At 44.7% G+C, this 25,279-nt stretch overlaps 1 pseudogene; it reads right to left on the bottom strand.

Moving 5' to 3' along the window:
* Window positions 1-408: 408 nt before the first annotated feature.
* LOC147957081 (uncharacterized) lies at window positions 409-1,721 on the bottom strand (annotated as a pseudogene).
* Window positions 1,722-25,279: the final 23,558 nt, after the last annotated feature.

A 25,279-nucleotide genomic window follows, 5' to 3' on the forward strand; every position in this document is an offset into this window, starting at 1 on the left:
TATGGTATTCAGTCAACTGTTTCTAGAGGATAGCTTTGGTAATACATTAGTATGAGAAAATAAGCCAAAAAGGGATGTGCATCTTCCTAAATAATTCACTATGTTCAGGTCTGAACAATATTCAACTGAAGAAAGGGAAAGACGGAACAAGCCGTCTCAGGGCCCAGCAGTCCCTCGTACTGATCATCTCTAATGTCGTGCGGTTAGTCTGACCTCGCACATCTGCTCTAGTTTGTGGAGATGGTACAACTTGATGTGCTTCAACTTCACAAATGTGACATCAGATGCTATATTTTTAATGGCCCTATTGTTGTCCAATGAAAAAATATGTTTGACATTACTGCAATATGCAATCTGTATGGTCTCCAAGTTTGGCAAGTTGAACGAAATGGGGAGGACGAACACCAGTCAAGGACAGTTGTGCAAGTATATGTGTTGTAGGTCTTGAAAGTGGCGATGGCAATATGAATTGAATCTACCCCAGATGCAATAGGTCATCGGGAGACCAGATGCAGAAAATATCCTTATTGAATCAAAGCTCCAACCTCTAGACCTAGGGAAGGGAATGTGCAGCTTAGGGTCCACTATGAAAACATCTAAGGATTCAGTTACCCGAAGCTTGTGAAGGTTCTGTAGCTTTTTCCATGCATAACTTATAGTTCTCCATGAGACACCGTTGGCTCTATTATCTCTGCTAGCGTGACAAAATATATGAAACATATGTCCAGCACCAGTAGGTTTAGGAAACATGGCCCTCCACCTTGCTCCTCCCCTGTGTTTGTCCAATAGTCAAGCCAAAGGTATCTTAGGTTGTGGCAACATCGGAAAGGAGGGGAGGTAAAATCAAAGCTACACTTGTAGAGTTTTAACACGCGGAGGTTGCTGGCTAGCTGAAACATATCATTTGGTAGTTGTAGCTGACCATTTCCCTCAAATGTGAGGAAATAGGATGATGTATCCACATGAATAGTTGAGATATCTTTTGCTCCTGGTTGGTTAGTGCAGACTGAAACCCATCTTCCATACCATTCTCTATGTCCATCCGGATAGCACAACATTTGTATCACTCCATGCAATGCACTGCCGACCACAAAGCCTCTATCACCCTGAAGGATGCCATCACCTATCCAGTAGTTGCAAGCATGAGTATCTCAAACATAGTCAACACTGATAGATTTTCCATGTAGCTGCTCTGTGAGGAACAATGACTACAAGAAGCAATCCAGAACTATTTCTGGGTTGATGTCATCCATGGTGGCGTAACCAACCACGTCGGCAGCTTCTCTGTGCAATGATCGATACAGTATTTGACTCACATCTTTCTCAAACCAGTAATTCAAAATAATTGTTCTGAAACAAGAAGAGTTGGACTTAACTTGTCTTCTCTCTGTAAGACCTGAAACCCTCCATAACCGCTCCATAACAGTTTTCCGGAAGCATAGGGTCCAAATTCACGATTAGGAATACCACACCCTGCCAGATCAATGTCTTCTTCTCCCCCATAATGAAAAATCTTCAGAAATCTTTCATTTCCTAGAGAAGCATTGATCTCACCTGCGATGCTTGGTATCTCTACTCTGGAGCTGACGTCTATCACTCTAAAATCATCATCTTTATCTTGCTTATCAAACACGGGCAATAAATGAAATGATTTAGCTCTGTAATCTGTTTCTAATGTGAGGAGACCAAGCAACACACCGGGGAGTCATCGAAATCGGTGTGGTGGGAATGAACATTTGTTAGATATGACTTCTACGGTACATATAGTGTTAACATTTTCAGTAGGAACTCCCTCCGTCCCAAAATAAGTGTCACCGATTTAGTACACCTTTGTACAGGAGTGCATCTTATACATGAATGAATTGGGATGATGAATGACGCAATGTTGAATGTAAGGTCAGTTGAGTAACCTGTAGATGCTCAAAGGAATTATTCTTCTTTTAGATAATATAATACTAGTAGATAAATATTCCGTCAAAAGGGTAACTAAATATTTTTCCACGTTCAATGCAAGTGTTCTATACAAAAAACAAACCAAATTCCATTGCTTGTCCAATGAGAAGTGAATGTAGTTGGCATTAAGCAAGACATTCACACTTGCACCAAACTGCCTTATGTTGATTGAGATTTGTGAGACACATTAGTTTCACTTAGAAGACAACTTATTGCTAATTAGCTGGTTCTATTACTTCCGATAAACATCATTTTTCTTTCTTTTGTGCAGCTAAAACTAATCTTGGATTCTTGGTCTTAACATGGAACTCCTATTTTTGTGTATTTATTGATTTGTGAAATTCTTGTTCTTCTGAATTTTCTTCTGTTTTCCCGACTCCTTTTGATGAAGTGAGTGGTAGCATGCCCACTCTGAATTCTACTATCTGATTTGTGGCTTGGGGAAAGTACACAAGAAAAGGATTTTAACACTAACAACTCAGAGCCAATTATCGAGGAGCCAGCAAGTCCAGCACAGGAAGAACATCCAGAAATTTTGCAAAATAATATTGAAGATTATGATCCGATCATAATCTTCAATATCATTTTCCTAAGCTTCTGAATGTTATTTCTCTGCTGGACTGGTTAGCTCCTCGATAATTGGGTCTGACTTGTTAGCGCTAAAATCCATTCACTGTGTACTTTCACCAAGCTTTTCTCATGAGGTGCAGAAAGTGCAAGCCATGCACTTCACTAAAAGGAATCGAGAAAACAAAAAAAATCGGAAGGACAAGAAAATTCACAAAGCAATAATAATTAATAAGTACACAAAAGTAAGAGCGCCCATTTAAGACCAAGAATACAAGATAAGTTTTGGCTGCACAAAGGAAAATAAAAATGATATGTGCATCGAAACTAGAAAATCCATTGGATTATCAGCAGATTATAGTTTGACTGAAAATAATATGTGTTTCACAAATTTCAACCAAACCAGCTTGGTGCAAGGACTAAATATAATTTTTGAATGCCTTACGAAGGCACTTGCGTAATGCCTACATTCATTTCACATTGGATAGGCATTGTAATTTGGTTTCTTTTGGTACAAAAGACATGGATTGATTGAGGAATATTTATTTATCCTTTCCAGGGAATATTTATGTACTAGTTCGTAAAGAGAACAAATTCATCTCTAGATCCTATGAATATTGTTAAATCTGCTATATACTTTAGTTATTATTTGTACATGATGATTTATAGAGATTGCAATTTACCTGGAAAGAATAACATATCATTTGCTAGTAAAAGAACAATCTCACAAATTTAAAATTATATTACTACACTCACAGTTTTTGCTGATCAAGTTTACACCTATGAGGCCAAAGGTAAAGCGAAAAGATGAAACTGCCAGCTTAATATTGGTAGGGAAGTACTTCAGAACAGTGCATTAATAATGTTGTGGTAATAGCTTTACACATGTTACAATCACATAAGGAAATTAATAAGCATCTACCGAGGAGGATGGAGTTAGAACCCAGATTCTTGGAACTACATATGATGAAGAAAAGAAGTTTGAGAGGAATATCAGCTCCATACAGCATCTCTAGCGCTAAAATAAGAAGATATAGTGCAAGATCATGACAGATTTAACACGCCACTGAAAATATGTAGAAAGGTGTGAGAGATGATATAATAAAGAGAAAGTAACAAATAGTGTAATAAAATGAATTAGTGCCTTATGTCTACAATACTATAAATAAGACAACTATGCCATGCAGACCTCTGCTTGATAGTGGATAGAGGCCATTAATCATCAGTATGCTTATACCAAAGTAAAGTATTTATCCAGTAGCTAAATCCATTGTCGTGAAGTATGAACAACTCTCAATTTAGGCATATCTTTATTCTAATAGAAGAAAACTGAAATGGGACAGTAACAAATGTATTATAATTCCGATAACCAAAATTATCAGATGTCATGACTCCACCATTATACTCACTGGCTGAACAAATATGTATAGCCAAAGGTCAATAAATGTACCGGAAACATTACCAACTCAGTTTTGTTCCGTGCAATGCATACATGTGATGGGCTCAAAAACAGTAGGCAGTTAAGAAAACCCAGCTGGTCCAGAAATGAGCATGGAATAAGATCTTATCTCAGAGTCTAATCACTCTCTACTTCATACAGGAAGAATTAGTATGTTTTCATGAGCCAAAGCAAACAACTGAAAGAAACAACTTTTTCATGGTTTGAGTGCAAGAATCAGCTTACATATCACAATATTAAGATCATGACAAAGAATCCCCTCATACCATCTTACAGAATTGCAGTCAATTGTCATTATGTGCTACAGCCATGAAACAGAAATGATGATAAAAAAGATTAAAAGAGAGAGAAACTAAGGAAGAAATCACTCTTAAAGACAAGAGTAAATCACAAGACCCTCACAGCCTCATGACTTCAATCCTGTGGTTAGACGTACAGAATTATCAGTACAATTCCAAAATCTGGAGACAGAACGGCATTCCCAAACTATGGGCTTATTAAGTCAATGGGCAGATTAGACACATAGGATTAGTGCAAAACAAACAGACATGTGGTAATAGATTAGTAACCAGAAAAGAGGCAACTAAAACCAACATAGGATAAGTAAAGGAACATATATCAATATTAGCTGGAGATCTTGTTTTATGTTTCATGCAAAGTGAACAAAGAAAAAACAGCAACAGAAAACAGTACCATCTGATGTAGTAACTTTGACTTGATGGCAACAAATCTGCAAATTAGGAACAAATACCCTATTCAACAACAGCAGCAGCATACAAAGCACACAGGCATTAAGCATACAGCAGCAGCGGTGGCATACAAATTAAGCTACACATAATCAAATTTACAGCTGCAGGCGGCACATAAAGCTACAAATAATCAAATTTACAGCAGCAGCAGCAGCAGCATACAAATTTCAATCTACATCAGCAGCAGCACATCATTTGCCGTGGAGGGAGGAGAGGAGTAGCAACATCAAGCAGTGTAGGGAGCAATTGGTAGGGAGGAGCAACAGCACACCTTGCTTCTTGGGGACGCATGGACAGAGGAGGAGCAGGAGACAGCAGCAACGAGAGTAGGGGAGACGACGGAGATGGCTCCCTCTGTCCATGGCCTCCCATGCGGAGGAGGCAACGACATGGACGATGGGAGCGACCCGTCCTTCCAAATCTGACGAGCCCTGCTCTTTCTCTCTCCCATGACGCACGAGCTCGACGGGAAAGCAGCAGCGCAACAGGCAGGCGGGGAGGAGGTAGAGGGGAGGGGTGGCGCCGAGAGGGACGGTAGATGCGTCGGCGTAGAAGAGGGGCTTATGGTTAGGGTTAGGGGAGAGAGAAAAATTAAGGTTAGGGTTAGGGGTTCTAAATCTATTTATCGGTACCCATCTCCTGAGGCGTGCATGACCAAACTGCCCCTTGTGGGGACATGGATATTACCAAGGAATGCAATTGAAAATTCATCTCAGGGCCTAGAACGACCGGCTGGAGATCCAACATCCTAGATGACCCAAGCCCGAGATCGGACTGACAGTATCGCAGAAGAAATCTGATCAGATGGCCATGAGTCTCTGAGCTCTATGAGAGCTTCATCCCCTCCGGCTCCGGGTCTTTACCCCTGAGATACACAAAATATCTGCTTCACATGTCCTCGCTTGATACACTTGTTATCGAAAAAGGCTTTCGCCCCGCTTTATATATAAAATAAAGATCAACATCACACGGTATAACGCACGCCACCACCACACACACAACCAAGGCAAGATACATAGGCGCCGACCACACGACCACGACGCCTAGCACTACCACCATGAAGAGATGTAGCCGCATACGACGAACCGTGGACTCCAAGGTGGCGCCTTCAGAAAGGAAACGACACCAGAGCGCCGCCACCGCCCGATGCGAGGATCAGAGTTTCCCCTGTAGCCGCACGACGGGCCGTGAGAGCCGCGACGCCGCCTTCAAGAAGGGAACGAGCTTCACTGCCGCCGGTCCGTCCGAAGATAGAACATGTTTTCACCCCGGCAAACACTCACCACCACCGAACGCCAAACCCCGGCTACCATGCCGCCCACACGGCCATGGCCACCGGGCAGCACCAAGCCACGGTCTCTGCCCAAGAGCACCGCGCTACCGCCACCAGGGCCGCCGCCCCGGCATCCAAGATCTTGACATTGATACGTCTCCGACGTATCTATAATTTTTGATTGCTCCATACTATATTATCCACTGTTTTAGACATTATTGGGCTTTATTATCCACTTTTATATTATTTTTGGGACTAACCTATTAACCGGAGGCCCAGCCCAGAATTGCTGTTTTTTGCCTGTTTTAGGGTTTCGAAGAAAAGGAATATCAAACGGAGTCCAAACAGAATGAAACCTTCGGAAACGTGATTTTCTCATCAGATAAGATCCAGGAGACTTGGACCCTCTGTCAAGAAAGCCACGAGGCGGTCACGAGGGTGGAGGGCGCCCCCCCTAGGGCGCGCCCCCCTGCCTCGTGGGCCCCTCGAAGCTCCACCGACGTACTTCTTCCTCCTATATATATCCACGTACCCCCAAACGATCGGGGACGGAGCCAAGAACCTAATTCCACCGCTGCAACTTTCTGTATCCACGAGATCCCATCTTGGGGCCTGTTCCGGAGCTCCGCCGGAGGGGGCATCGCTCACGGAGGGCTTCTACATCATCATCCAAGCCCCTCCGATGAAGTGTGAGTAGTTTACTTCAGACCTACAGGTCCATAGTTAGTAGCTAGATGGCTTCTTCTCTCTTTTTGGATCTCAATACAATGTTCTCCCCCTCTCTCGTGGAGATCTATTCGATGTAATCTTCTTTTTGCGGTGTGTTTGTTGAGACTGATGAATTGTGGGTTTATGATCAAGTCTATCTATGAATAATATTTGAATCTTCTCTGAATTCTTTTATGTATGATTGGTTATCTTTGCAAGTCTCTTCGAATTATCAGTTTGGTTTGGCCTACTAGATTGGTTTTTCCTGCCATGGGAGAAGTGCTTAGCTTTGGGTTCGATCTTGCGGTGTCCTTACCCAGTGACAGAAGGGGCAGCAAGGCACGTATTGTATTGTTGCCATCGAGGATAACAAGATGGTGGTTTTTATCATATTGCATGAAACTATCCCTCTACATCATGTCATCTTGCTTAAGGCGTTACTCTGTTTTTAACTTAATACTCTAGATGCATGCTGGATAGCGGCCGATGAGTGGAGTAATAGTAGTAGATGCAGGCAGGAGTCGGTCTACTTGTTTCAGACGTGATGCCTATATACATGATCATACCTAGATATTCTCATAACTATGCTCAATTCTGTCAATTGCTCAACAGTAATTTGTTCACCCACCGTAGAATACTTATGCTCTTGAGAGAAGCCACTAGTGAAACCTATGGCCCCCGGGTCTCTTTCTCATCATATCAATCTCCATCAATTTATTATTGCTTTGCTTTTACTTTTTACTTTGCATCTCTATACCAAAAATACCAAAAATATTATTTATCATCTCTATCAGATCTCACTTTCGTAAGTGACCGTGAAGGGATTGACAACCCCTAAGCGCGTTGGTTGCGTTGAGCTATTGTTTTTGTGTAGGTACGAGGGTGATGTCTACTACACAACCTTCTTCTTGTAGACGTTGTTGGGCCTCCAAGTGCAGAGGTTTGTAGGACAGTAGCAAATTTCCCTCAAGTGGATGACCTAAGGTTTATAATTCCATAGGAGGCGTAGGATGAAGATGGTCTCTCTCAAGCAACCCTGCAACGAAATAACAAAGAGTCTCTTGTGTCCCCAACACACCCAATACAATGGTAAATTGTATAGGTGCACTAGTTCGGCGAAGAGATGGTGATACAAGTGCAATATGGATGGTAGATAAAGGTATTTGTAATCTGAAATTATAAAAACAGCAAGGTAACGAATGATAAAAGTGAGCGTAAATGGTATTGCAATGCGTGGAAATAAGGCCTAGGGTTCATACTTTCGCTAGTGTAAGTTCCCTCAACAATACTAACATAATTGGATCACATAACTATCCCTCAACATGCAACAAAGAGTCACTCCAAAGTCACTAATAGCGGAGAACGAACGAAGAGATTATGGTAGGGTATGAAACCACCTCAAAGTTATTCTTTCCAATCAATCTGTTAGGCTATTCCTATAGGTGTCACAAACAGCCCTAGAGTTCGTACTAGAATAACACCTTAAGACACAAATCAATCAAAACCCTAATGTCACCTAGATACTCCAATGTCACCTCAAGTATCTGTGGGTATGATTATACAATATGCATCACACAATCTCAGATTCATCTATTCAACCAACACAAAGGACCTCAAAGAGTGCCCCAAAGTTCTACCGGAGAATCACGACGAAAACGTGTGCCAACCCCTATGCATAGGTTCATGGGCGGAACCCGCAAGTTGATAACCAAACCATACATCAAGTGAATCACGTGATATCCCATTGTCACCACAGATACGCATGGCAAGACATACATCAAGTGTTCTCAAATCTTTAAAGACTCAATCCGATAAGATTACTTCAAAGGGGAAACTCGATTCATTACAAGAGAGAAGAGGGGGAGGAGAAACATAAGATCCAACTATAATAGCAAAGGTCGCGATACATTAAGATCGTGCCAAATCAAGAACACGAGAGAGAGAGAGAGAGAGATCAAACACATAGCTACTGGTACATACCCTCAGCCCCGAGGGAGAACTACTCCCTCCTCGTCATGGAGAGCACCGAGATGATGAAGATGGCCACCGAAGAAGGATTGCCCCCTCCGGCAGGGTGCCGGAACGGGTCTAGATTGGTTTTCGGTGGCTACGGAGGCTTGCGGCGGCGGAACTCCCGATCTAATCTCCCTTTTGGAAGTTTTACGATACATAGGTATATATGGGTGCAAGGGGTACGTCGGTGGAGCTTCGGGGGCCCCACGAGGCAGGGGGCGCGCCCCCGACCCTCGTGGCCAGCTCCCGTATCTTCTGACGTAGAGTCCAAGTCTATCCGGTGGCTTTCCTTCCAAAAATAACTTCTCTAGTTGATTTCGTTCCGTTTCGACTCCGTTTGATATTCCTTTTGTTCGAAACACTGAAATAGGCATAAAACAACAAATCTGGGTTGGGCCTCCGGTTAATAGGTTAGTCCCAAAATAATATAAAAGTGGAAAATAAATCCCAATATTGCCCAAAATAGTAGATAATATAGCATGGAGCAATCAAAAATTATAGATACGTTGGAGACGTATCAAGCATCCCCAAGCTTAATTCCTGCTCGTCCTCGAGTAGGTAAATGATAAAAAAGATAATTTTTGATGTGGAATGCTAGTTGGCATAATTTCAATGTAATTCTTCTTACTTTTGATATGAATATTCAGATCCGAAAGATTCAAGACAAAAGTTCATATTGACATAAAAATGATAATACTTCAAGCATACTAACTAAGCAATTATGTCTTCTCAAAATAACATGGCCAAAGAAAGTTCATCCCTACAAAATCATATAGTTTAGTCATGTTTCATTTTCGTCACACAAGAATGCTCTCATCATGCACAACCCCGATGACAAGCCAAGCAATTGTTTCATACTTTATTAATCTCAAACTCATAAACTTTCACGCAATACATGAGAGCGAGCCATGGATATAGCACTATGGGTGGAATAGAATAATGAGGGGGTTATGTGGAGAAGACAAAAAGGAGAAAGTCTCACACCAACGAGGCTAATCAATGAGCTATGGAGATGCCCATCGATTGATGTTAATGCGAGGAGTAGGGATTTCCATGCAACGGATGCACTAGAGCTATAAATGTATGAAAGCTCAACAGAAGAAACTAAGTGGGTGTGCATCCAACTTGCTTGCTCACGAAGACCTAGGGCACTTGAGGAGGCCCATTGTTGGAATATACAAGCCAAGTTCTATAATGAAAAATTCCCACTAGTATATGAAAGTGACAACATATGAGACTCTCTATATGAAGAACATGGTGCTACTTTGAAGCACAATATATGAGACTCGCTATATCATGGTGCTACTTTGAAGCACAAGTGTGGAAAAAAGGATAGTAGCATTGCCCTTTTTTGGGCCTTCTTTTTTTTCTTTGGCCTTTCTCTTTTCTCTTTTTTTGGGACAATGCTCTATTGAATGATGATCATCACACTTCTATCTATTTACAACTCAATGATTAAAACTCGATACTAGAACAAAGTATGACTCTATTCGAATGCCTCCGGCGGTGTACCTATTGGGGAACGTAGCAGAAATTCAAAATTTTCTATGCATCACCAAGATCAATCTATGGAGTAATCTAGCAATGAGGGGAAGGAGAGTGCATCTACATACCCTTGTAGATCGCTAAGCGGAAGCATTCAAGTGAACGGGGTTGATGGAGTCGTACTCGTCGTGATCCAAATCACTGATGATCCTAGTGCCGAACGGACGGCACCTCCGCGTTCAACACACGTACAGCCCGGTGACGTCTCCTACGCCTTGATCCAGCAAGGGGAGAAGGAAAGGTTGGGGAAGACTCCATCCAGCAGCAGCACGACGGCGTGGTGGTGGTGGAGGAGCGCGGGACTCCAGCAGGGCTTCGCCAAGCACTACGAGAGACGAGGAGGAAGAGGGGTAGGGCTGCGCCAACAGGGAGATTGAATCGTGTGTTGGGCTGCCCCTTTGCTCAAGTATATATAGGGGGGGAGGGGCTGCGCCCCCACCTAGGGTTCCCTCCCTAGGGGTGGCGGCAGCCCCCAGATCCCATCTGGGAGGCTGCCAAGGGGGAGAGAGAGGGGGGCGCACCTAGGGTGGGCCTTAGGGCCCATCTGCGCCTAGGGTTTGCCCCCTCTCCCCTTGAGGATGCCTTGGGCCTTGGTGGGAGGCGCCCCAGCCCACCTAGGGGCTGGTCCCTTCCCACTATTGGCCCATGTAGGCCTCCGGGGCTGGTGGCCCCACCTGGTGGACCCCCGAACCCCTCCGATGGTCCCGGTACACTACCGGTGATGCCCGGAACAATTCCGGTGGCCAAAACCATACTTCCTATATATCAATCTTTACCTCCGGACCATTCCGGAACTCCTCGTGACGTCCGAGATCTCATCCGGGACTCCGAACAACATTCAGTAACCGCATACATACTTTCCCTATAACCCTAGCGTCATCGAACCTTAAGTGTGTAGACCCTACGGGTTCGGGAGTCATGCAGACATGGCCGAGACAACTTTCCGGTCAATAACCAACAGCGGGATCTGGATACCCATGTTGGCTCCCACATGCTCCACGATGATCTCATCGGATGAACCACGATGTCAAGGACTTAATCAATCCCGTATACAATTCCCTTTGTCTAGCGGTACGATACTTGCCCGAGATTCGATCTTCGGTATCCCGATACCTTGTTCAATCTTGTTACTGGCAAGTCTCTTTACTCGTTCCATAACACATCATCCCGTGATCAACTCCTTGGTCACATTGTGCACATTATGATGATGTCCTACCGAGTGGGCCCAGAGATACCTCTCCGTTTACACAGAGTGACAAATCCCAGTCTCAATTCGTGCCAACCCAACAGACACTTTCGGAGATACCTGTAGTGAACCTTTATAGCCACCCAGTTACGTTGTGACGTTTGGTACACCCAAAGAATTCCTACGGTATCCAGGAGTTGCACAATCTCATGGTCTAAGGAAATGATACTTGACATTAGAAAAGCTTTAGCATACGAACTACACGATCTTTGTGCTAGGCTTAGGATTGGGTCTTGTCCATCACATCATTCTCCTAATGATGTGATCCCGTTATCAACGACATCCAATGTCCATGGTCAGGAAATCGTAACCATCTATTGATCAACGAGCTAGTCAACTAGAGGCTTACTAGGGACATGGTGTTGTCTATGTATCCACACATGTATCTGAGTTTCCTATCAATACAATTCTAGCATGGATAATAAACGATTATCATGAACAAGGAAATATAATAATAACCAATTTATTATTGCCTCTAGGGCATATTTCCAACAGTCTCCACTTGCACTAGAGTCAATAATCTAGTTCACATCGCCATGTGATTAACACTCACAGGTCACATCGCCATGTGACCAACATCCAAGAGTCTACTAGACTCAATGATCTAGTTCACATCACTATGTGATTAACACTCAAAGAGTTCTGGGTTTGATCATGTTATGCTTGTGAGAGAGGTTGCAGTCAACGGGTCTTGCCATGTTCAGATCCCTATGTATTTCGCAAAACTTTATGTCATATCATAGATACTGCTACCATGTTCCACTTGGAGCTATTCCAAATTGTTGCTCCATTATACGTATCCGGTATCTCTACTCAGAGCTATCTGGATAGGTGTTAAGCTTGCATCGATGTAACTCTTTACGTCGAACTCTTTATCACCTCCATAACCGAGAAACATTTCCTTATTCCTCTAAGGACAATTTTGACCGCTATCTGGTGATCCAGTCCTAGATCACCTTTGTACCCTCTTGCCAGACATGTGGCAAGGCACACATCAGGTGCGGTACTCAGCATGGCATACCGTATAGAGCCTACGACAAGAGCATAGGGGACGACCTTCGTCCTTCCTCTTTCTTCTACCGTGGTCAAGCTTTGAGTCTTACTCAACTTCACACCTTACAACTCAGGTAAGAACCCCTTCTTTGACTGATCTATTTTGAACTCCTTCAAAAACATGTCAAGGTGTGCATTCTTTGAAAGTATCATCAGGCGTCTTGATCTATTTCTATAGATCTTGATGCCCAATATGTAAGCAGCTTTATCCAGGTCTTCCTTTGAAAATCACTCTTCAAACAACCGTTTTATGCTTTCCAGAAATTTTACATTATTTCAGATCAACAATATGTCATCGACATATACTTATCAGAAATATTGTAGTGCTCCCACTCACTTTCTTGTAAATACAAGTTTCTAGCAAACATTGTATAAACCTAAAAGCTTTGATCACTCCATCAAAGCATATATTCCGATTCCGAGATGCTTGCTCTAGTCCATAGAAGGATTGCTGGAGCCAGCATACCTTTTAGCATCCTTAGGATCGTCAAAAACTTTTATTGTATCACATACAACTTTTCTTACGAAAACTTGGTAAGAAAACTTGTTTTGACATCCATCTGTAAGATTTCATAATCGAAAAATACAGCTAATGCTAACATGATTCCGACGGACTTAAGCATCGCTACGGGTGAGAAATTCTCATCGTAGTCAACTCCTTGAACTTGTGAAAAGACTCTTTCCCACAAGTCGAGCTTCATAGATGGTAACATTACCGCCCACGTCCGTCTTCTTCTTAAAGATCCATTTATCTCAATGGCTTGCCGATCATCGGGCAAGTCCACCAAAGTCCATACATGGATCCTATCTCGGATTTCATGGCTTCTAACCATTTGTCGGAATACGGGCCCACCATCGCTTCTCCATAGCTCATAGGTTCATTGTTGTCTAACAACATGATATCTTAGATAGGATTACCGTACCACTCAGGAGTAGTACATATCCTTGTCGACCTACCATGTTCGATAGCAACTTGATCTGAAGCTTCATGATCACTATCATTAACTTCCTATTCAACAGACGTAGGTGCCATAGAAAACATGTTTCTGTGTTGCATCATTCACTGGTTGAAATAAAGGTTCGACAACCTCATCAAGTTCTATCTTCCTCCCACTCAATTCTTTCGAGAGAAACTCCTTCTCGAGAAAGGACCCGTTCTTAGCGACAAACAATTTGCCCTCGGATCTGAGATAGAAGGTATACCCAACTGTCACCTTTGGGTATCCTATGAAGATGTGTTTGTCCGCTTTGGGTTTGAGCTTCTCCGGCTGAAGCCTTAAGCATCGCAGCCCCAAACATTAAGAAACGACAACTTTGGTTTCTTACCAAACCATATTCTTACGACGTCGTCTCAACGGACTTAGATGGTGTCCTATCTAAAGTGAATGCAGCTGTCTCTAACGCATAACCTCAAAATGAAAACGGTAGATCGGTAAGAGACATCATAGATCGCACCATATCTCATAAGGTTCGTTTACGACGTCCGGATACACCATTACCTTATGGTGTTCCAGGTGGCTTCAACTGTGAAACAATTCCACAATGTCTTAAGTGTTTGCCAAACTCATAACTCAGAAATTCTCATTGATCAGATCGTAGGAATTTGATCTTCTTGTTATGATGATTCTTAACTTCACTCTGAAATCGCTTGAACTTTTCAAATGTTTCAGACTTGTGCTTCATTAAGTAAATATACCTATATCTACTCAAATCGTCAGTGAAGATGAGAAAATAGCGATATCCACCGCATGCTTCAATTCTCATTGGATCACACACATCTGCATGTATGATTTCCAACAAGTCACTTGCCCGTTTCATTGTACCTGAAAACGGGGTCTTGGTCATCCTGCCCATGAGGCATGGCTCGCATGTGTCAAGCGATTCAAAATCAAGTGACTCCAAACATCCATCGATATGGAGTTTCTTCATGCATCTTACGCCAATATGACCTAAGCGGCAGTGCCACAAGAAAGTGGTACTATCATTATTAACTCTACATCTTTTGGCGTGAACATGTGTATCACCACGACCGAGATTCAATGAACCATTCACATAGGGTGCATGACCATGAAAGGTATCATTCATGTAAATAGAATAACCATTATTCTCTAACTTAAATGAATGACCGTATTGCAATGAACATGATCTAATCATATTCATGCTCAACGTAGACACCTGATAACATTTATCTAGGTTCAATACTAATCCCGAAGGCAGATGGAGCGTGCGATGGTGATCTCATCAACTTTGGAAACACTCCCAACACACATCGTCACCTCGCCCTTAGCCAGTCTCCGTTTAGTCCGTAGCTTTGTCTTCAAGTCACCAATAATAGTAACTGAACCGGTATCCAATACCCAGGTGCTACCAGGAGTACTAACGAGGTACACATTAATAACACGTATATACTTTGTTGAAGTTGCCAGCCTTCTTATCTACCATGCATTTGGGGTAATTCCGCTACCAGTGACCGTTCCCCTTACAATAGAAGCACTTAGTCTCGGGTTTGGGTTCAACCTTGGGTTCCTTCACTGGAGCGGCAACTGGTTTGCCATCCATGAAGTTTCCCTTCTAGCCTTTGCCCTTCTTGAAACCAGTGGTCTTGTTAAACCATCAACACTTGATGCTCCTTCTTGATTTCTACCTTTTACGGTCTTAAGCACCGCGAACAGCTCCAGGATCAACTCCATCCCTCGCATGTCATAGTTCATCACGAAGATCTAGTAGCTTAGTGATAGTGGCTAGAGAACTCTGTCAATCACTATCTTATGTGGAAGTTTAACTCCCACTTGATTTAAGTGATTGTAGCGCCCAGACATTCTGAGCACATGCTCACTAGCTGAGCTATTCTCCTCCATCTTGTTGGCAAAAGAACTTGTCAGAGGTCTCACACCTCTCAACACGGGCATGAGCCTGAAATCCCAATTTCAGCTCTTGGAAGATCTCATATGTTCTATGGCGTTCAAAACGTCATTGGAATCCCGATTCTAAGCCGTAAAGTATGGTGCACTAAACTATCAAGTAGTCATCAGGATGTGTCTGTCAGGTGTTCACAACATCCACAGACGACGTTGTAGGGGTTTGCACATTGAGCGGTGCATCAAAGACGTAAGCCTTCTGTGTAGCAGTGAGGACACTCCTCGGACTACGGACCTAGTCCGCATCAGTGCTTACAATATCTTTCAACTTGGTCTTTCTCTAGGAACGTATTGAAACAGGGAGCTACAACATGAGCTATTTATCTACAACATATTTGCAAAGACAATTTAGACTATGTTCATGATAATTGAGTTCATCTAATGAACTCCCACTTAGATAGACATCCCTCTAGTCATCTAAGTGAAACATGATCCGAGTCAACTAGGCCGTGTCCGATCATCACGTGAGACGGACTAGTCAATATCGGTGAACATCTTCATGTTGATCGTATCTTCTATACGACTCATGCTCGACCTTTCGGTCTTCCGTGTTCCGAGGCCATGTCTGTACATGCTAGGCTCGTCAAGTCAACCTAAGTGTTTTTGTTGTGTAAATCTGGCTTACACCCGTTGTATTCGAACGTTAGAATCTATCACACCCGATCATCACGTGGTGCTTCGAAACAACGAACCTTCGCAACGGTGCACAGTTAGGGGGAACACTTTTCTTGAAATTTTAGTGAGGGATCATCTTATTTAAGCTACCGTCGTTCTAAGCAAATAAGATGTAAAACATGATAAACATCACATGCAATCAAATAGTGACATGATATGGCCAATATCATTTTGCTCCTTTTGATCTCCATCTTTGGGGCTCCATGATCATCATTGTCACCGGCACGACACCATGATCTCCATCATCATGATCTCCATCATCGTGTCTTCTTGAAGTTGTCTCGTCATCTATTACTTCTACTACTATGGCTAACGCTTTAGCAATAAAGTAAAGTAATTACATGACGTTTATGTTGACACGCAGGTCATAAATAAATTAAGACAACTCCTATGGCTCCTGCCGGTTGTCATTTTCATCGACATGCAAGTCGTGATTCCTATTACAAGAACATGATCAATCTCATACATCACATATATCATTCATCACATCCTTTTGGCCATATCACATCACAAGGCATAAGCTGCAAAAACAAGTTAGACGTCCTCTAATTGTTGTTGCAAGTTTTTACATGGCTGCTATAGGTTTCTAGCAAGAACGTTTCTTACCTACGCCAAAACCACAACGTGATATGCCAATTTCTATTTACCATTCATAAGGACCCTTTTCATCGAATCCGATCCGACTAAAGTGGGAGAGACAGACACCCGCTAGCCACCTTATGCAACTAGTGCATGTCAGTCGGTGGAACCAGTCTCACGTAAGAGTACGTGTAAGGTCGGTCCGGGCCGCTTCATCCCACGATGCCGCCGAATCAAGATAAGACTAGTAACGGCAAGTAAATTGGCAAAATCAACGCCCACAACTGCTTTGTGTTCTACTCGTGCATAGAAACTACGCATAAACCTAGCTCATGATGCCACTATTGGGGAACGTAGCAGAAATTCAAAATTTTCTACGCATCACCAAGATCAATCTATGGAGTAATCTAGCAACGAGGGGGAGGAGAGTGCATCTACATACCCTTGTAGATCGCTAAGCGGAAGCGTTCAAGTGAACAGGGTTGATGGAGTCGTACTCGTCGTGATCCAAATCACCGATGATCCTAGTGCCGAACGGACGGCACCTCCGCGTTCAACACACGTACAGCCCGGTGACGTCTCCTACGCCTTGATCCAGCAAGGGGAGAAGGAAAGGTTGGGGAAGAGTCCATCCAGCAGCAGCACGACGGCGTGGTGGTGGTGGAGGAGCGTGGGACTCCAGCAGGGCTTCGCCAAGCACTACGAGAGATGAGGAGGAAGAGGGGTAGGGCTGCGCCAACAGGGAGATTGAATCGTGTGTTGGGCTGCCCCTTTGCTCAAGTATATATAGGGGGAGGGGAGGGGCTGCGCCCCCACCTAGGGTTCCCTCCCTAGGGGTGGCGGCAGCCCCCAGATCCCATCTGGGAGGCGGCCAAGGGGGAGAGAGAGGGGGCGCACCTAGGGTGGGCCTTAGGGCCCATCTGCGCCTAGGGTTTGCCCCCTCTCCCCTGGAGGACGCCTTGGGCCTTGGTGGGAGGTGCCCCAGCCCACCTAGGGGCTGGTCCCTTCCCACTATTGGCCCATGTAGGCCTCCGGGGCTGGTGGCCCCACCTGGTGGACCCCCGGACCCCTCCGGTGGTCCCGGTACACTACCGGTGATGCCCGGAACAATTCCGGTGGCCAAAACCATACTTCCTATATATCAATCTTTACCTCCGGACCATTCCGGAACTCCTCGTGATGTCCGGGATCTCATCCGGGACTCCGAACAACATTCGGTAACCGCATACCTACTTTCCCTATAACCCTAGCGTCATCGAACCTTAAGTGTGTAGACCCTGCGGGTTCGGGAGTCATGCAGACATGGCCGAGACAACTTTCCGGTCAATAACCAACAGCGGGATCTGGATACCCATGTTGGCTCCCACATGCTCCACGATGATCTCATTGGATGAACCATGATGTCAAGGACTTAATCAATCCCGTATACAATTCCCTTTGTCTAGCGGTACGACACTTGCCCGAGATTCGATCGTCGGTATCCCGATACCTTGTTCAATCTCGTTACTGGCATGTCTCTTTACTCGTTCCGTAACACATCATCCTGTGATCAACTCCTTGGTCACATTGTGCACATTATGATGATGTCCTACCGAGTGGGCCCAGAGATACCTCTCCGCTTACACAGAGTGACAAATCTCAGTCTCGATTCGTGCCAACCCAACAGACACTTTCGGAGATACCTGTAGTGAACCTTTATAGCCACCCAGTTACGTTGTGACGTTTGGTACACCCAAAGCATTCCTACGGTATCCGGGAGTTGCACAATCTCATGGTCTAAGAAAATGATACTTGACATTAGAAAAGCTTTAGCATGCGAACTACACGATCTTTGTGCTAGGCTTAGGATTGGGTCTTGTCCATCACATCATTCTCCTAATGATGTGATCCCGTTATCAACGACATCCAATGTCCATGGTCAGGAAACCGTAACCATCTATTGATCAACGAGCTAGTCAACTAGAGGCTTACTAGGGACATGGTGTTGTCTATGTATCCACACATGTATCTGAGTTTCCTATCAATACAATTCTAGCATGGATAATAAACGATTATCATGAACAAGGAAATATAATAATAACCAATTTATTATTGCCTCTAGGGCATATTTCCAATAGTACCGGGATATGCAATGAATCAAGAGTGACATGTATGAAAGAATTATGAACGGTGGCTTTGCCACAAATACTATGTCAACTACATGATGATGCTAAGCAATATGACAATGAGAGATATGTCATGAAGAACGGAACGGTGGAAAGTTGCATGGCAATATATCTCGGAATGGCTATGGAAATGCCATAATAGGTAGGTATGGTGGCTGTTTTGAGGAAGATATAAGGAGGTTTATGTGTGAAACAGCGTATCATATCACGGGGTTTGGATGCACCGGCGAAGTTTGCACCAACTCTCAATGTGAGAAAGGGCAATGCACGGTACCGAAGAGGCTAGCAAGGATGGAAGGGTGAGAGTGCGTATAATCCATGGACTCAACATTAGTCATAAAGAACTCACATACTTATTGCAAAAATCTACAAGTCATCAAAAACCTCGGTACTACACGCATGCTCGTAGGGGGATAGATTGGTAGGAAAAGACCATCGCTCGTCCCCGACCGCCACTCATAAGGAGGACAATCAAATAACACCTCATGTTTCAAATTTGTTACATAACGTTTACCATACGTGCATGCTACGGGACTTGCAAACTTCAACACAAGCATTTCTCAAATTCACAACTACTCAACTAGCACGACTTTGATATTATTACCTCCCTATCTCAAAACAATCATCGAGCATCAAACTTCTCTTAGTATTCAACACACTTATATGAAAGTTTTTACTATTCTTGGATGCCTAGCATATTAGGATTATTTAAGCAAATTACCATGCTATTTAAGACTCTCAAAATAATATAAGTGAAGCACGAGAGTTCATCTATTTCTTCAAAATAAAACCACCACCGTGCTCTAAAAGATATAAGTGAAGCACTAGAGCAATAACACACTACTCCAAAAGATGTAAGTGAAGATCAATGAGTAGTCGAATAATTATGCAACTATGTGAAGACTCTCTAACATTTAATAATTTTAGATTTTGGTATTATATTCAAACAGCAAGAAAAGCAAAATAAAATGACATTCTAAGAATGGCAAACATCATTGAAGGAGCAAAAACTTAGGATCGACCGAAACTAACCGATAGTTGTTGAAGAAGAAAGGTGGGAAGCCAACCGGGGCATCCCCAAGCTTAGACGCTTGAGACTTCTTGAAATATTATCTTGGGGTGCCTTGGGCATCCCCAAGCTTGAGCTTTTGTGTCTCCTTAATTCCTCTCATATCACGGTCTTCCTAAATCTCAAAAGCTTCATCCACACAAAACTCAACAAGGACTCGTGGGATAAGTTAGTATAAACCATTGCAAAAACCTTATCATACTCTACTGTAGCAAATGTAACACCCCGGATATGACTTTCCCAATATGTATTCCAACTCTTGCCGTTTCCGGCCTTAAGTTATTTTATTTTCTCGGGTTCGGGGTTTTGTCTCCATGTGTTGTTGTCGTTGTCATGCATCTCATATCATGTCATCATGTGCATTGCATTTGCATACGTGTTCATCTCACGCATTCGAGCTTTTTCCCCGTTGTCCATTTTGCATTCCGGCGCTTCGTTCTCCTCCGGTGGTCATTTCTACCTTTCTTTCGTGTGTGGGGATTAAACATTTCCGGATTGGACCGAGACTTGCCAAGCGGCCTTGGTTTACTACCGGTAGACCGCCTGTCAAGTTTCGTTCCATTTGGACTTCGTTTGATACTCCAACGGTTAACCGAGGGACCGAAAAGGCCTCGTGTGTGTTGCAGCCCAACACCCCTCCAATTTGGCCCAAAACCCACCTAAAACGTCTCCATCATCTAGAGCGTTCGATCACGATCGCGTGGCCGAAAACCGCACCTCATTTGGACTCTCCTAGCTCCCTCTATGCCTATATAAAGACCCCCTCCTCTAAAATTCGCGGATCCCCCATCCAAACCCTAGATCCACTTCGTCCGCCGCCGCCGGACAAAAACTGCCACTGACGGACATTGTCCGCCCGCGCCGCCGCCGCCACGTGGTGCCCGTCGGTTGGTCCGCGCCCCGCGCCCACATCACCACTGCGCGCCGCCGCGCCGGCCCGCCCGGGCCCAGGCGGGGCCCTCCCGGCCCGGCAGCTCCGCGCCGCCCCGCGCCATCGTCCTCCCCGCGGCCGGGCGAGCTTACCTCACCGCGCCGCCGCTGCTTCTTGCCGGTGAGGGCTCGCCGCCCCGGAGCTCGCCGGCCGCCGCACCCCGACGCCGCGCGCCGCTTCTCCGCTTCGGCCGCGCCTCGCTGCCGGCCACAGCCTTCGCCACCGCCGCCCGGTCTCCGCCTCGCCGTCCTCCTCACTCTGGCAAGGTCCCCGACGACAACTCCTTCCTCCGGCGACCCCATCTTCTCCGGTGCATCTTCTCCGGTGAACCTCGGGAAACCCGCCGCTACAGTGCCCAGATCCAGATCCACCGCGGGTTGACTTTTTCGTCCCAAACCCTAATAATTTGCCCTGTTCATCGTGCTATAACTTTGCATCCGTAGCTCCGTTTTGGGAATATAGCATATCAAAATGTTCATCTCAGAGAGTACATCATTTCATCTCATTGCATCATTTTCATTTGCGTTCATCTTGATGCCCGAAATGCTGTTGGAAGAGTGCTACTTGAGATAATTGTCAGATCTGCTGCTCCATTTAGATATTTGTTATTTTTGCCATGATTATTGTGTGCATGATATGCCCATGAGCTCTACATATGTTTTGTTAAGGGTTTTGCCATCTTTCCAGAGGTGCAACCCATGTATTTTTGTGATGTGTGTGGTGACTAGCACGAGCTTGCAAAGTGAGGCACTTGGTAATGCTGATTTCAGGGACTTAGCATTTCCACTAAGTCCTTGAGCTGTTTATTTCATATGGCCATATGTTCATGTTGTTTCCTAGTGATCCGTGCCTCTTTTGAGGATGATCAGTAAGGAGGTTTTGTTAACCTTGTAGTGCTCTATCCATCCATGTCTTTGTTTGCAATTATGGAGCACCCTAGCTTGAGTCAATCGAGCTCTACTTTTGTCATTTCATGAATCTGGGCAGATTGTCTACTTGTTAGCAATTTTGCCGATGATTGTCTACTTGCAAATGTATTTTCTGATCCCTTTTGGCTCAAGGTCACTAAGGGACTTTTGTTAAGATCTTTGAGTAGCTCCATGCCATGCTTTACTTTGCCATGTTCAGGTCCTGTAGCATATAGTTTTGTTGCTCCAAAGAGTGCTATCTGATCTGAAATTCCAGACAAGTGTTAATTTCACTAAGTCTGAAATCTGTTTGTGAAATGCATTTTTGCCATGCTTGTTTGAACCTGTTAATGGATGAATTGGCCATAGCTCAGTGCTAGACTTTTGTTAAGCTTCATGAATGCATCCCTGCCATGTATTTTTATGCCATGTTTGGATGCTGTAGCATGTTCATCTTGTTTCTTTTAGATGGCTACTTGCTGTAAATCGCAGAACGTGGTCATATTTGAATTGCTTGCCATTTCCAAGCCGTAACTCCGATTCCGGCGTTCTTTATATCGTTTTCAAGCGATTTCATCTCATCTTTCCAGTGACACACTTGGATTTCCATGTTGAGGCCAGATTCATGCATTCCTTGTCACATCTTGCATATGCATCCCGCATCGCATCCCGCATAGCATATCATCTTTGCATCATATTGTTTGAGCCTTGCACGTGGTTGATTGTGTCCTTGTTGCTTGTTTGTATTGTTTGGGTAGAGCCGGGAGAGGAGTTCGTTAACGAGGAGCCCGTTGAGTTTGCTTTCGAGGATCCAGTCAACTCTGACTACTTTGCATGCAAGATGATCATACCCTCGAAATCACTACTATCTTTGCTTTGCTAGATGCTCGCTCTTTTGCTATGCCAATGCTACGATGCCTACCACTTGCTTTCAAGCCTCCCAAATTGCCATGTCAAACCTCTAACCCACCATGTCCTAGCAAACCGTTGTTTGGCTATGTTTCCGCTTTGCTCAGCCCCTCTTATAGTGTTGCTAGTTGCAGGTGAAGATTGGAGACCGTTCCTTGTTGGAACATTATTTACTTGTTGGGATATCATTATATTGCCATGTTATCTTAATGCATCTATATACTTGGTAAAGGGTGGAAGGCTCGGCCTCTCGCCTAGTGTTTTGTTCCACTCTTGCCGCCCTAGTTTCCGTCATATCGGTGTTATGTTCCCGGATTTTGCGTTCCTTACGCGGTTGGGTTATAATGGGAACCCCTTGATAGTTCGCCTTGATTAAAGCTTTTCCAGCAATGCCCAACCTTGGTTTTACCATTTGCCACCTAGCCTCTTTTTCCCTTGGGTTTCCGGAGCCCGAGGGTCATCTTATTTAAACCCCCCCCCCCCGGGCCAGTGCTCCTCTGAGTATTGGTCCAAATAGAGCCACTTGCAGCGCCACCTCGGGGCAACTCGAGGGTTGGTTTTAGTTGTACGTAGTGTTCATCTGAGTGTGCCCTGAGAACGAGATATGTGCAGCTCCTATTGGGATTGGTCGACACATTCGGGCGGTGTTGCTGGATTTGTTTTAACCTGTCGAAGTGTCTTGAAGAACCGAGATACCGAGTCTGATCGGAACGTCTCGGGAGGAGGTCTATTCCTTCGTTGACCATGAGAGCTTGTCATGGGCTAAGTTGGGACTCCCCTGCAAGGATTTGAACTTTCGAAAGACGTGCCCGCGGTTATGGGCAGATGGGAATTTGTTAATGTCCGGTTGTAGATAACTTGAACCTTAACTTACTTAAAATGAATCAACAGTGTGAGTTACCGTGATGGTTGTTGGAAATATGCCCTAGAGGCAATAATAAATTGATTATTATTATATTTCCTTGTTCATGATAATCGTTTATTATCCATGCTAGAATTGTATTGATAGGAAACTCAGATACATGTGTGGATACATAAACAACACCATGTCCCTAGTAAGCCTCTAGTTGACTAGCTCGTTGATCAATAGATGGTTACGGTTTCCTGGCCATGGATATTGGATGTCGTTGATAACGGGATCACATCATTAGGAGAATGATGTGATGGACAAGACCCAATCCTAAGCATAGCACAAGATCGTGTAGTTCGTATGCTAAAGCTTTTCTAATGTCAAGTATCATTTCCTTAGACCATGAGATTGTGCAACTCCCGGATACCGTAGGAATGCTTTGGGTGTACCAAACGTCACAACGTAACTGGGTGGCTATGAAGGTGCACTACAGGTATATCCGAAAGTGTCTGTTGGGTTGGCACGAATCGAGACTGGGATTTGTCACTCCGTGTAAATGGAGAGGTATCTCTGGGCCCACTCGGTAGGACATCATCATAATGTGCACAATGTGACCAAGGAGTTGATCACGGGATGATGTGTTACGGAACGAGTAAAAGAGACTTGCCGGTAACGAGATTGAACAAGGTATCGGGATACCGACGATCGAATCTCGGGCAAGTATCGTACCGATAGACAAAGGGAATTGTATACGGGATTGATTAAGTCCTTGACATCGTGGTTCATCCAATGAGATCATCGTGGAACATGTGGGAGCCAACATGGGTATCCAGATCCCGCTGTTGGTTATTGGCCGGAGAGTCATCTCGGTCATGTCTGCATGTCTCCCAAACCCGTAGGGTCTACACACTTAAGGTTCGGTGATGCTAGGGTTATAGAGATATTAGTATGCGGTAACCCGAAAGTTGTTCCGAGTCCCGGATGAGATCCCGGACGTCACGAGGAGTTCCGGAATGGTCCGGAGGTAAAGAATTATATATAGGAAGTGCTATTTCGGCTATCGGGACAAGTTTCGGGGTCACCGGTATTGTACCGGGACCACCGGAAGGGTCCCGGGGGTCCACCGGGTGGGTCCACCTGCCCCGGGGGCCACATGGGCTGTAGGGGGTGCGCCTTGGCCTACATGGGCCAAGGGCACCAGCCCCTAGAGGCCCATGCGCCAAAGGGACAAGAGGAGGGGAGAGTCCTAAAGGGGGAAGGCACCTCCGAGGTGCCTTGGGGAGGATGGACTCCTCCCCCCTTGGCCGCACCCTTCCTTGGAGGAAGGGGCAAGGCTGCGCCCTCCCCCTCTCCCTTGGCCCTATATATAGTGGGGGGAAGGGAGGGCAACCATACCTAAGCCCTGGCGCCTCCCTCTCCCTCCCATGACACATCTCCCTCCTCCCGCAGCGCTTGGCGAAGCCCTGTTGGAATCCCGCTACTTCCACCACCACGCCGTCGTGCTGTTGGATCTCCATCAACCTCTCCTCCCCCCTTGCTGGATCAAGAAGGAGGAGACGTCGCTGCTCCGTACGTGTGTTGAACGCGGAGGTGCCGTCCGTTCGGTGCTAGGATCATCGGTGATTTGGATCACGACGAGTACGACTCCATCAACCCCGTTCTCTTAAACGCTTCCGCGCGCGATCTACAAGGTTATGTAGATCCACTCC

The sequence above is a fragment of the Triticum urartu genome, chromosome 7A (genome assembly GCF_056163025.1).
Source record: "Triticum urartu cultivar PI428250 chromosome 7A, HENAU_Tu73, whole genome shotgun sequence".
Classification (NCBI taxonomy): domain Eukaryota; kingdom Viridiplantae; phylum Streptophyta; class Magnoliopsida; order Poales; family Poaceae; genus Triticum; species Triticum urartu.